The sequence below is a fragment of the Heterocephalus glaber genome, unplaced genomic scaffold, assembly GCF_053883595.1.
Source record: "Heterocephalus glaber isolate CG9 unplaced genomic scaffold, H.glaber_assembly_v1.0 deba00001447, whole genome shotgun sequence".
NCBI classification, from domain to species: domain Eukaryota; kingdom Metazoa; phylum Chordata; class Mammalia; order Rodentia; family Bathyergidae; genus Heterocephalus; species Heterocephalus glaber.
This window is the reverse complement of record NW_028258299.1, coordinates 11,483,223-11,496,723: the sequence shown is the minus strand read 5'-3', so window position 1 is coordinate 11,496,723 and position 13,501 is coordinate 11,483,223. Positions and strand designations below refer to the sequence as shown.

The window sequence follows — 13,501 nt, the reverse complement described above, 5'->3', positions numbered from 1 at the left end:
CCCATCAACAGATAAAGGGAGAAAGAAAATGTGGTATTTATACATAATGGAGTACTGCCATACGGAAAGATAAACTTGAGTCATTTGTAAGAAAATGGACTTACCTTGAGACCATAATGTTAAATGAAGTAAATCAGACACAAAGCTTAAATATCATACGATTTCTCTTATGTGAGAAACCCAAAATATAAATAAAGCGGAAAAAAAAAAGCTAGACAGTAGAAAATAGTGAGATAGATATTTGGTATATGGGAGGGACCAAGAGACAGAGGGAAGGGTAAGGAATTAAGATAAAAATGGGCGCGCGGATTGTGAAGTGTCATGTACATGTACCAAATCCCTGTGCAGAATGTGATCACCGCATACTACAGACATGTATTTAAAAATATAGATAAACAGGTATGAGAAAGAAGAGGTCTAGGAAATGCAGGGAGGCAGAGGGAAAAGAGGAGAGAATTAAGAAATGTTATATGTATGTACCAACTCTCCATGACAAATACAATCATTATGTAGTACAAACATGTACCATAAAAAAACAAGAAGGAATTTAAAAAGAAGAGTTAAATAAAGGCACTGTTTGTAAAGGTGGGGTTGAGTCATGGGGAAGCTGCAGGGGGCAGGGCAGTAATGCAAGCTTAGTTTACAGGGGATCTGTTACCACCCCAGGGTCAGAATAGACAGGAGGAGGAGTGTTTACTGGAATCCACAGAGACTGGGTGGAGAGGGACTTTCTCCAGGACTGCCACCTCTGGTCATGTAAGAGATAGGGAGCAAACTTCCCACCTTTCCTCATGCCCTTCCATGGGTCTCCTGCAAAAGGCCAAGTGAACTCAAACCCAGAGGGCAGGGCTGCTAAGGAAGTATACAGCTTGCTACCCCCTGGGGCACTTCCACAGGGTCTGGAGGGACAAATGGGAGAAGTTCAGCACCAACCTCTAAATCTCTACAGATAATACTGACTCTCCATACTTGTGCCTGCTGTGCCACTGTCTTCAGCTAATTAACAAGTGGAATGCTGTTATGTGACCACCCAAAGTCCCTAAGTCAACTGATCAATAACAATAAAAACTGCAAATACAGCCCATCCCTGATTTACAATGGTTCACCTTCTAATCGTTTTACTTTATGATGGTGCAAAAGTATTCCCCTATAACCCTTCTGTCCTCCCCATTCAATAGAGCATCCAATAAATTACAGGAGATAATCAACACTGTATTATAAAATAGGCTGTCAGGTGATTTTGCCCAATTGTAAACTGATGTTAAGTGTGGTGAGCATTTTTATAGCATGCTAGGTTAAACTTTGATGTTTACTGGTTTAGTGGTATTAAACTCTTTTTTATTTATGACATTTCCTACTTATGATGGGTTCTCAAAGTATGCTGTGGATGCCCCTAGAGTGGTTACTTACAGTAGTTTGGTGGGGCATAATCCCATAGGAAGTTGAGGAGCTTCTATATTGTGCTTCTCTCTAAAAGTAAAGGGAGGTGATCAACAAAGAAATAAGAGGCATTTCAAAATTGTCTTAAATTCTGTGGAACTTGAACTTTAAATTTAAATTTCTTTCTTGTCTATGTAATGAGTATAAATAAAGTCACCCACTCTGCCTGTGCTGCTATTCTTCCCCAATCAGCACAGGAGATACTGAGTATGAAGGATCTTTCTAAAATCATTGAGCCTTGCAAAACATAAGGCACAATTCTTCAGTAAATAGAGTACATATGTGTAAAACTGTGTCTTAGGAGAATACAGTGACCAATTTTGTTTGCACACTTGGATGATCTGTGCCCAAACCAAAGGCAAGCCACAACAGATGCTTTTGTGTGAATTTTCTTATTTTTAGCAATGCATTAGGGAGAGGAAGGAACTCATGGCATGTGCATAATTTGGCAATGCAGCACAGAATGCCTCAGCGACTTGGAGGTGGGTTAAGAACATATGTTTAGCAGGCTTCTTTATGAACCCAAAACGAGAAGAGTGAGGAGTCACTGCTTACTGAAATATTGCTACATTAGGCATTTCTCACCTTTGAGTAGTTTCTCCTCTAACTCAAATTACAATGGAACAAACCAGCCTCAAGAGGCTGCCTCTGTCATCAGCTGAGCTACAAACCTTGGAGGACAAAGCAAACCCAAAGCCTCTCAAACTGTGTTGTGGGTGGCCTTCAGGGATTCCTTCCAGTTGTCTCGAGGTGACATGAGGTCCCTTAAAGATGCGGTAGGTAGTCATAGGGAGGAAGGACTGGCAAGCAGAAAACTATCCCTAGGTCTTCTACTTCATACAGTGGAGTTATGTGTAACTTCCCAGAGCTTAAAACACAAAAGAAAATTCTGAACTAGAGGATCACTATGATTTGCTCAATCGTGACATAACAAAGCTGTATGAACTCAATATCATCCCACTCCATTTGGAACTGTGAAGCCAAGACTATCTACAACTCCACAGCATCAACAAATATCTTAATGAAGCCACAAAGAAATAATAACCTACCCAGAGGAAAGTAATACTATGGCTCACAAGCTCATAGGTTTGCTGCGAATATGTGTTAGAATATTAGTAGATTGGGTCTATTTCTCTCAGGCTTCGCTTCGCTAGATCACTGGGTAACCACTGTCTTTGGATGGAACCAGGCAAGCTGGGCCTCATCATTCAAAGAAGTGAGTGTCACAGGGTAATGCAAACAATGCTGGTGCTTGTTCACCAGTGTGTACCATGTCCTCCCAGGTTATGCAAATGAGGGCAGGCTCAACATCACTCATTGGAGGAGAGCTGATCTCCAAACCACATACAGAATATGATTTACTTTGCTCAGCATTTTGCAGAAATGTAGTTAAGAAAGTAAGCCTTCATGTAGAAGCCCAAGGACTTGCATTCATACTCTACTTCTTCCTAACACTGTAACTTTAGGTAAATTACTCACCATTTTGATGCCTGTTTCTCCATTTTCCAAATAGAAGTAGTGATATTAATGCAAATGTGAATCTATCTGAGGCTCTTAGAAAAGGACTTAGTACATAATAAACCCACAATTAATACTAGCTCTTTTTTTATTGTTTGTCAATAAATGAATACGTACCAAGCAATCTGCAGTCTCAACATCACATTTAACCAAGATTTATTGAGCATGTTCTAGATGCCGGCCACTGTTCAGTATTTCGTTTAGTCTCAAATGATCCTTTAAAGTGGGCTATACTATTATCTCCTTTGTATAGATAAGAAAAGAACTACTTTCAGAAATAAATAAGAATAAGCTGAAAAATAAAACTGTCTGAGCCAAAACTACCAGGTTTTATCTTTCCCCGAGGTGGCTGTAACACAGTGGTACTATGTTAAAAAGGGACTAGCTGAAGAAGAGTCTAGTGAACAGCAGCTCCCACAACTAATTTCCTTGTTTATATTACATTTTTTTGCAGTTTCCCAAATACTCATCCATCGATTACCACCCATTGTGCCTGCTATTATTTGTAACACCTGTGTTTTACTTACTGTACTTTTCCTTTAAAGGGCACAAGGATGAAGATGATGATGATGATGATGACTATGATGATGGGGATGACAACAGTGATGAAGATAACGATGACGATGATGACACATCATACCTTGATATCACTGGAGGATTCACAGGTTCCAGGAGCCCTTGCATATACGGCTGCAGTGGATGCTCAAGGCCCTCATGTAAAATGGTATAATATTTGCACATAGCCTACACAAACTGCCCATACACTTTAAATCACCTCTGGATTATTTCCAATACCTAATACAATGTAAATACCATGTAAGTACTATATTGTTTAGGGAAGAAGAAAAAACTTGTACATGTTCAGTATAAATGCAATTTTTAAAAATATTTTTGATCTGCAGTTGGTTGACTGTGAATGTGGCACTCATGGGTATGGAGTGTCAATGTCATAACAATAATGTGTTCATCATTGTTATTGCGTGTGAATACTTAGAATGCAGAGGTAAAATGGCTACAGCCTTTTGGCTCTTACAGGATTGGATGTTACAGGGAGACGCACAATAAGGAACATGCCTCAGTATGAGTAAGACCTGGGTCTGTCTAAAAGAAAACACCTGAGGCTCTGCAGAGGAGGCAAGCTTTGATTTTTAACATGCAGGAGGAAGAGGAGTTTGTTCAACATGACAAAGGGTCTTCCCAACAGAGAGGATGCATCTAAATCCTCCTCAAAAGCCCATACCTACCTCCCCCAACTCACTGATCACATGTAAGAGTTGCTGACTGTGGGTCCCTTACACCTCTTCCAAGTTTACATCACCCCTCTACTAAAATACCCTTAAGACTTGAATCTCCTAAAATCTCCATAGGAGAGAGGGGGTGAGGGGAAAGAAATTCTCTCAAGTGATCTGCTTACTGTAGAGAAATACCTTAAATGCCTTTGTCATTCCCAAAGGCAAGCTGCTGCACAACAGGCTGGTCACCTGCAAAATTACCATGGGAAGCTGGTTCTCAGTTATGTACAGGCCGAACAGCATTCAAAGCATCTTCACATGGCTGGTTTTATAACTCAAGAAAGTTCTCTTTGATTTAGTATATTTTTACTTAAAATATATTTAAAAGATAATAGAACAGATGAATCCTGGTTTCTATCAAATGAGAGGAAAACAGCAATGCAGGAAACAAGCCTTGAGTAATCAATCCCAGCTTTTTACATCAAGTCATGGAGGTAGTGTAATCATTGTGCAGTCTGGAGCAGAAAGCATAAGGCTCTTGAGTATCTTTATATAGAAGGTATTGGTCTCAACATATGAATGATGAGCCATGTCTCTAGATTAAATACCGCCACATATTGCACAGTTGCATGCATCACTCATGAAGGTAGTTGACTTTCTTTCTTTTCACATGGATGGTCTCTACTTTGCTCAAGTCCAGGATTCATCCCTATATTCTTGTGAAACTTTCCACCAGAAATTGTCATGGGCAAACCAATCCCCCCCACCACCATTTTCTCCTGCACACACCATCTGCCTGACCAGCCTACTATGTACACTGGCTCCAAACTCCCCTGAAATACATCTGTGGTGTCTTCACAACCCATTCCTAAGAAGATGACTCTAAAGGTGCTCTGCCCACACAATCCCTTATTGCTAACTGGGCATGGCTTTCAAGATTTATCCCCCCCAAAAAAGATTCATCCCAGAGCTGATGGTGTCAAATCGAGCTTGGAGCTAGCTCACTGTTTTCCCAGACCTAACGAAAGCCCCTGGTTCTGGGGTAACCTGAACAGGTAAGTTTCCAGCCCTGGTCTGGAAGGCCAAATGTTTAAGAAAGATGGGACCACTGCTTCCTATTCATCACTACAAAGAAGCTCATGGCCTTTTGGTTTTGATGGTTGTTTGGTTGATTATTTGCATGCAACAGAGAGTAGGAGCTCTGGGTTTGAGATTCTTAATTATGTCTCTAAATTGTACAAGGTATAATATTACTTTCCTTTTCCCCCTCCCTGTCTCAGTAGGGTGACACATCTACTTCATCTGAGGGTGAAGCAACAAAGAGAACTGCTGTGTGTGGCTGGGTCATTTAAGAAGAAACCAATACCATGACACACAATGGTAAGGAAGGGAACACTGCTAATCACACCCTATGAGTCACTGGCCAAGTTGTTTCAAGGAGCTGAGTCTGTTTCCTAAATGAGGATGAATTTTTACCCCGCAAGGTGGAATTGGGGCTCGTTCATTCTTTCAATAAACATTAGTACTGTATTAGTTTTCTATTGATATCCTAAAAAATTTAATGTCTACTATGGTTTGAATATACAGTAGTTTTAAGAGGGCCTCCTTAATGACTCATGCATGGGAGGCTTGGTCCCCAGCATGGTGGTCCCTAGAAGGAGGTCCATGCGTCAGGAAAGCTTTAAAGACTTGGGGGTTAGATTGGGCTCACACAGATAATTCTAAATAATTCCTCAACTCCGAGTCTTTAATCATACATGCAAAGTCTCTTTTGCCCAGATGGTAACAACTGCACGTGTTCTGAGTAAGGCATAGACATCTTTGAGGGACCATTCTTCAGTCTCTCACAAGCACACACTCCTTACATCCCTGAACCAAAGGAAGACTCCTGCCTCAGGGAGGTAACACTCATGTAAGCCAGGGAGGACAGTGAACAATGAGCAATAAATAAAGTACACAGGGAGTCTTTTGGGGAACATAGAGGAAGGTAAAGGGAATCGTGGAAGGTAAAGTGCCACGGTGGGGGCTGTAGCACTATCCAGGGTGGCATTGTATATGGGACAGGGTGGAATGCACGGAACTGAGATTATGAAATGGTTGTGGCTATGGAGAAACAACAAGGCTATTAATATTTTTATAATGTAAGGAGAGGACCTAGCATATCAAGTTCTTTTTTTCCTTCCCACAGTGTTGATTTTTCCATCAACAGAGCCTGGTAAAACCTGTCCCTCTGATTCTAAGGCTGGGGTATCTCAGGCCAGAATTAATCAGTCTTTGAAGCACAGAGAAGCATGGAGAGAGCGAGCTCTGCAAATCACTGGCGGAGAGGCCTGGAGATGTCCTTTCCTTTCTCTGAACCTCAAAGCTTCATGGGTTCATCAGTCCTTGGGCCTGGAATCTCATGCTATTTGGAAAATCAAGATCAGTAAGGATAATCAAAACAATGTGGTTCTGGTATAAAGACAGACATACACACTATAGGAAGAGAAGAGAGGGCTCAGGAATAAATCCACATGTATATGAGGTAACGATTTTCAACATGCATGCTAGGACCATTCAATGGGGAAAAGACAGTCTGTTTAACAAATGGTTGAGAAAAGTGGATATCCACATGCAAAAGCTTGCACCTGGACCCTTACCTCAAAATGTACCAAAGACCTAAATATCAAAGACCTAAATGTGAATCCTACAACTATAAAACTCTTAGAAGAAAATACAGAGGAAAAGCTGTATGATGTTGGATTTGGCAGTGATTTCTGGGATATGACACCAAGAGCAGAGGGGACAAATGTAAAAATAGATAAATCAGAACACCTCAAAATTTTAAAATATTCATCCAAACACCCAATCAGCAAAGTATAAGGAAGAGGAGGGAAAAAAGTACATATTATATCTCTGAGAAGGGGTTGGCAGCCAGAATATTTTTTTTAAAAATTTAAATCCAACAACCAAAATAACAAATAATGCAGTTTAAAAATGGGAAAAGAAACTAAGTTTCGATGAGGATACGGAAAAGCTGGAATCCTGTACTCTGTTGATAAAAATGTAAATGGTGAAACCACTATGGAAAACAACATGATACTTTCTCAAAAAGTTAAAAATAAAATTACCAAATTATCTAGCAATTCTACTTCTGGGAATATATCCAAAAGAACTGAAAGCAAGATCTGGAAGAGATATTTGTTCAGCCTTGTTCATAGTGTCACTATTCACAATATGAGAGATGGACTCAACCCAGATACCCACTGATTGAGAAATAGATAAACGAAATGTGATGAACAGATACAATGGAATGTCATTCAGCCTTAAAAATGAAGAAAACTCTAACACATGCTATAACACAGACCTTGAGGACATTATACTAAGATCAGCCGATCATAATTCCACTTACATGAATATATAAAATAATCAAGTTCACAGAAACAGAAGGTATTTGCCAAGGGCTGGCGGAGGGGAAAATGGAGTTATTTTTAAAAAGGCATATAGTTCCAATTTTGCAAGATGAAAACATTCTGAAAATTGGTTGCACAATGACGTGAATATACTTAACACTACTGAACTATACATTTGAAATGGTTCTGATGAGAAAATGATATTATATATATTTATATTTATATAGTACTATAATTTTAAGAGATTTAATGATAATGTCAGATCAGTAAGGGTGACACGTAGGATGTGTGGAGCATGCTGGAGCTGTGAGCATTTCTCAAGGCTACAGAATGCTCTTTGAGGGGAAGTGATGGGTTCTACAGGAACACCAACCCCCCCACACATTTAGTGGTGAACAGTACACAGAATGGGATGTCTGCCAATACCCACAGAAGACACGGGACACAGGTTTTCAGGGTTTCACTGGCAGGCCATATACTCCATCGGATGACTCAGTTATTCTTTAAACACTGCAGATCAATACAAATAAAATGTCACTACATTTTGAAAAATGAGGAATAGGAAAACTTTGAGCCTAGATGCTTCCCATAAAATTCGTCCTTGAACTTGTGTTTTCTCCTTTTCATGCTTCAGACTCACTGGGCAGAAGTGTGTTGTGTGGCAGATACTAGCTCCTTACAGAGTCTGTGTGTGTCATACACAGGACAGAATCATGTCTTGAATCAGCTGAAACACATTTATCCAGCACACATTTATTTAGCAACTACTATATGCTATCCCTTGGCCAGGCCTTGTGATGTGTAGAAAAATACCACAGAGCCCCTAATTTCTGAGGAATCAGAGAAGGAACCCTGTAATTACATTTCAAGATGTACAGAGTCCAGAGGCAAGAGACAGCATGACATACTCTCAGAAAGAGTAAACAGTTCAGGGACGGTGAATCCGAGGCTTCAAGGCAGTGAACTCTAAAGAGAAGGGGCTAGAAATTTACTGGGTTAGAACAAAATGCAATTTAACTCTAGCCATATGGTAGAGTTTCCCATTAAAGATATCTCCAAAATGGCAAGGTGCCATGCAGACTACCTAATAGAGCTTCACTTCATCACTAATTTCTTTTTGCCTACAAAGAAAGGGCTGGTTCATTGATTACTCTACCCAGGAGGTATTTAAATGTGTCCTCAGCCACCTCTTGAAAGAGACACAACTCAGTGAGTTAAGAACCGAGTGAATTATAGAGTAACAACAAAGTTTTGATCTGAACCATGTCACTTTAGCTGCGGGAGGTCCTGGCTGAGTAACAGGGACGCCCAGTGTCTGTTTCTGCGTATGACATGGGACACAGAAAGGCCGCCACCTGACTAGGTTGTTGAAGGACCAAGCAAGTAAGTGCTCAGCCCATAAACGGGACTTTGTAAGTGGTATGATGGTATTCAGCCATTTATTCATTCGTTCCATCATCAGACAGCTCACAGGTACTGTCCTAGAACCCAGAGATTTTTTTTTTCCTTAAATTCTTTTATTGGTACATTTTAGGTATACAATACATTTACATTTATCATTGGGAGCTTGTACCTGTACATGATGTATCTTGGTTCTTATTTTTCCCCATTCCCCTGCCCTCCCTTCCCTATTTACAAAGACTTTGTTTCCATTTTTTCCTTTTCTCATAATTTTTCCTTTCCTTTCTTTCCTTTCCCCTTCCCCGAACCCAGAGATTTAAACATACATAAGGTAAGGGCTAGGGATGTAGCTCAGTAGGAGAACACGTGCCTAGTTTTCATGAGGCCATAAGTTCAATCCCCAGCACTACAAAAGACAAAACAAAACCAGCACTCCCCCCCAAAATCACCAAAAACAACAATAACAAGGCAGAGCCTCCCCGCTTCAAGGAACCACCAGGATCATGTCAGACATGATTATATAACAGGATGAAAGAAGGGCAATTTGTTTTCTCTTCCATCTTCTTCTCCCATTCCAACTTAGGCCCCTTGGAAGAGGAGTCTGCTTATGGCCTTTAAGGGAGCCTACAGGAACTGAGAATGGAGACAAGGCAACCAGACACTGAAGAGAATCTATCCCAGCTCCTGTGTTCTGTAACAGAGCCTGCTGGAACTAGTGAGGGCCTTAAAGATCAAATGGGTCAGTGGGTTCACTTTGTAGATGAACAAAGACTCCAAAGATCCAAAGGCTTTGGCCCTAAGTTCATTCCACTAAACTGAGTTCTTGGTCCTAGAACACCCCATTCCCCTGCTCACATACCTCAGCTTCATTCCTCATCATCTGCTGTTTTAATGCACATATATGTCTCTCTCTACATATATTTCCTCCTTTCCCCCCACGGCAGAACATGTTCTTCACACCGGATCTGCCAAGTATGGAGGGGAAGCAAAACACGTCTATTAGTTCTATGCCTGTTCGTCTTTTTAAACCCAAAATCCCAGCAGCACCGAGCTGCTGGGATCAGCTTTACCTTCCTGCAGGGACATGCTTGCAGGCTGTCTTCTGATCACATCAGCTCTATGTCCTATGAGGCCACATCCATATAAAACTTCCCATCAGCCTGGCCCGGTGGTGAGGATGACATGGAGCGAATTCACAGAAAGCTCGGGAGTACAGTCCACGTGACTACCAGAACCTTATCTCTAAAGATACTTCTTAGATCTCTATTCTTTCTCTACTTTGAGGTTCAAAATAAGGCTTCGGATTTATCACAAAAGGGTTTGAATCCAGCTCCTTCACTTCCTGGGTGAGAAATCTCGGGGAAGTCACTAACCCTCCCCAAGTCTCAGTTTTCTCATTGTGGAAAATGGGGAAAGTACTGTACACTTACTGTAAATGACTGAGGACAAAGATGACACGAGTCTTTATGCTTCAGGCAGCACAAGGCTGGGAAAAGGGTGAACCTTCCATGATGGCAGCGAGGAGGAAGCGGAGGAAGAGGAAGAGGGGAAGGGGCAGAGGGGTGAGCATCAGCATTAACATTAGCAGTGATGTCTCGATTGTGTCTTCTCCAAAATGACCAAGGAAAATTCTCACTGGTCCATCTTGGTTTCTTAAAGTTCAGACTTCTTGCCTTTAGTAATAAAATATATTCATACAAATCACTCATTTTGTGTGTGAATATAGACACAACCCGATTCTCTTCTAATCGTCATAGTAACATAGGAGCCCATAACAAATGGAAGACCAGAGGTTAAAATACCATGTCCTAGGTCATTCCACAGAAGGCTGAGTTCAGACCCCAGCAATGGAAACCAATAAACCAGAAAATCTTGAACTTAGGTCTCCTTGCCTGACTGTCACCCATCTTTTCTCTGGAATCTTCTTAGAGCTGATTCTGAATAAAAGCTCCAAAGGTTCATTTCATCTCCTCCCACTAATAAACTGCAGGACTCCCTTCCAATCACTACCTTCCTCCTCATGGGGTTAAGGTCTCCAATCCTTGCCTACATTCTCCCTTACCCAGCCCCATCTGCAGGGTATAGGAACTCCTAAACCTGTGTACTGATCAGACATCTTTTGACAATGATTTCCAGGCATGCATCCACCCAATGTCTGGTAAACAGAAGTCCCATCCTTATATGATTCTTCTTCCACTGACCAGCCCTGTACTCCCTTTCCATGCAGAACATTTCCATCATCCTAGACAGCTTTGTTTCTTGTGCTAAAATCACAGCTGGAATCTCCTCTGCGGGCCCCACAGGCCTTGCGCTATTTGTGCCTCTGCTTTTACGTAGGCCATTCTGTCCAAGTTGACAGGGTCTCACCCAAGTCCTCAGGCCCCACTGCACCCACTCCTATCTCTGGAGCTTTCTGGACTGCTTGGCAGCTTTATCACCAGGCCTGTGCCCTCCTGTCTCTCCTGTGTTCCTCCACCTTCTGCACCTAGGGCTGCACCACCAATGGCTGGCCACCTCCTGCTTCCTCCGTCTCTGCCTGAGAAGCTCCCCCGCTTCCTCTCCTCCTCTGTGCACTGTAGACAGAGGCAGGCCTCTCTGAAGTGGGCTCCACTTCCTACTCTCACAGATCCTTTCCTTGCTCTGTCTCTTCCTAGACTTCTTGCTTACCCTTCAATACTTCATCATGCTCCGTCTCCAGGATCCTACATTTCTCATCTCCACTGAATGTTGCTCCTCTCTGAGCTCCTCCTTCTCTGGCCCTCTTAGAAGCCCCAGCATCACTCCAGAATGTGGTCCTAGCTCTCTATTGCTTCTTTCACTCAAAACCCTGGAAGCTGTTCTCGCTAGGCCTGCCTCCTTTCTTTAATATGTTATCCTTTCAGGAAAAAAATCCCCCCAAAACAGAAATTAAGGATATTCTCTTTTCCTCCACAAGAGACACAATTAATGCCTCAATCTCCCTTTCCAATTTTAAATAGGAGGCAGAGTTGGAGCCTCACTTTACACACAGCCCCAACCGCACACATACTCTTCATCATTCCTGTTGTCACTATCTTGGCTGTCATCCTAATTATTTCTCTCCTAAACCCACATCCCTGACTTATTCCCTGTCAATTTCCATCTGCCCTTCACACCCTTTCCTCTAAACTGATTCCAAACAACAAATGTGATCAATTAATTCTCTTGCTTACAAGGCTCCGCTGGCTCCCCATTACTTTGAACATAAAGTCAAAATTCTCCAACATGGTACAGCAGGCCCTCTGTGATCTTGCCTGCCTCCTACTGCAGCTCCAGTCCTCTGCTCAGCACCATCCAAGCCCACCAGGGAACAGTGTTAAGGAAGCACTTGGCACCCATAATGGGTACAACTAAGGGGAACACACCGTGGTAGGTCATCTTGCCATGCCTAGAAGATAATGTTCAGGAATCCCCTTCCCTAGTCACTGGGTGAGCTCCTAATAATCCTGTCACTCTTCCACCCTCTAAACAACAAAAGTAATGAAGGATGGTGATGGAGGGAGGGAGGGAGCAACTGATACTGGGACAATTTCAGGACCTATAACCACCCCCATTTCAATTATAGCTACACTGTTCCCCCAATGAAAGCCATTTAGCAGATGACTAACCCCGTATTTCCTTTGATGCAGGCCATTTGGATACTGAGATGCCTTAATATATAATGCATGATAATAACAACAGAAATGATAGCTAATATACCATACTCCAGAAAACTCTTGAGTTCTTGCATATCTTATTTATCTCTCAGTAAACACTAACTCAACCCAAACATGGTCAGTAATCTGCTCAAGCCCATACAGCTTTTAGAAGCAGGCCAGAGTGCAACCCCACATAATCTGACCCCCCAAACCAATGGAGTTCATTTCTACACCAATAGTGCATCCATGGTCTGCTGTCTGAATTGGAACCATGAGCACTTTCCAAACCTTCTTCAACAAGGCCTCAATATCTCCCAGGTTCATGGTCATAATGTGGACAACAAAGGTTTTTGTCCTGCGTGGTCCTCTGATGTAGACTGCAACTATCTCCCAGAAGCCCATGATGGTGAAAAGAGTTTGATTCAGAAAATCTGGTGGGACTCAAATTCTATCTATGTTACTCATTAGCTATGTGGCCTTAGGCAAATCATTTAACTTGGACCTCAATTTCTGCCTGTAATGGAGATATTAATATCTACTCCCAGAGGAGTGCTCTAAAGTATAAATTAGATAATGTCTATAAAAATATTTTGCAAAAGGTATCATTTCGATTCTAGCAGTTCTCTTCAGCATACCACTATTATTCTTGTGATAGGAAGATTCCTTGGAGCTCCTTAATTCACAGGAACTCAAATTCTGCAAGCATATGTGCTGGATTTATCCCAGTGGCACAAAGAATCAGAGCCCTGGAAGGTAACATTTTTCTGGACAATAACTCTTATGCTATATAAAGTTCCTCCTCCTTTCAAATCTTCCCTTGAAGAGGATGTGGAGATAGGACTTCAGCTTCTCCCAAGGGCAA

General features: G+C 41.8%; 1 protein-coding gene across 15 annotated transcripts in view; it reads right to left on the bottom strand.

The window, feature by feature from the left end:
- Positions 1-13,501, bottom strand: part of Dab1 (DAB adaptor protein 1) — a 1,105,478-nt gene that overhangs the window by 355,834 nt on the left and 736,143 nt on the right. Inside the window, exon 1 of one of the 15 annotated variants that reach the window (XM_087214673.1) lies at positions 1,411-1,713. The exons of the other annotated variants lie outside the window; for them this stretch is intronic. The gene's annotated coding sequence lies outside the window, so the exon portion shown is untranslated. Of the gene's footprint in view, positions 1-1,410; positions 1,714-13,501 lie in introns of those variants that run through there. 15 annotated transcript variants of the gene reach the window in all.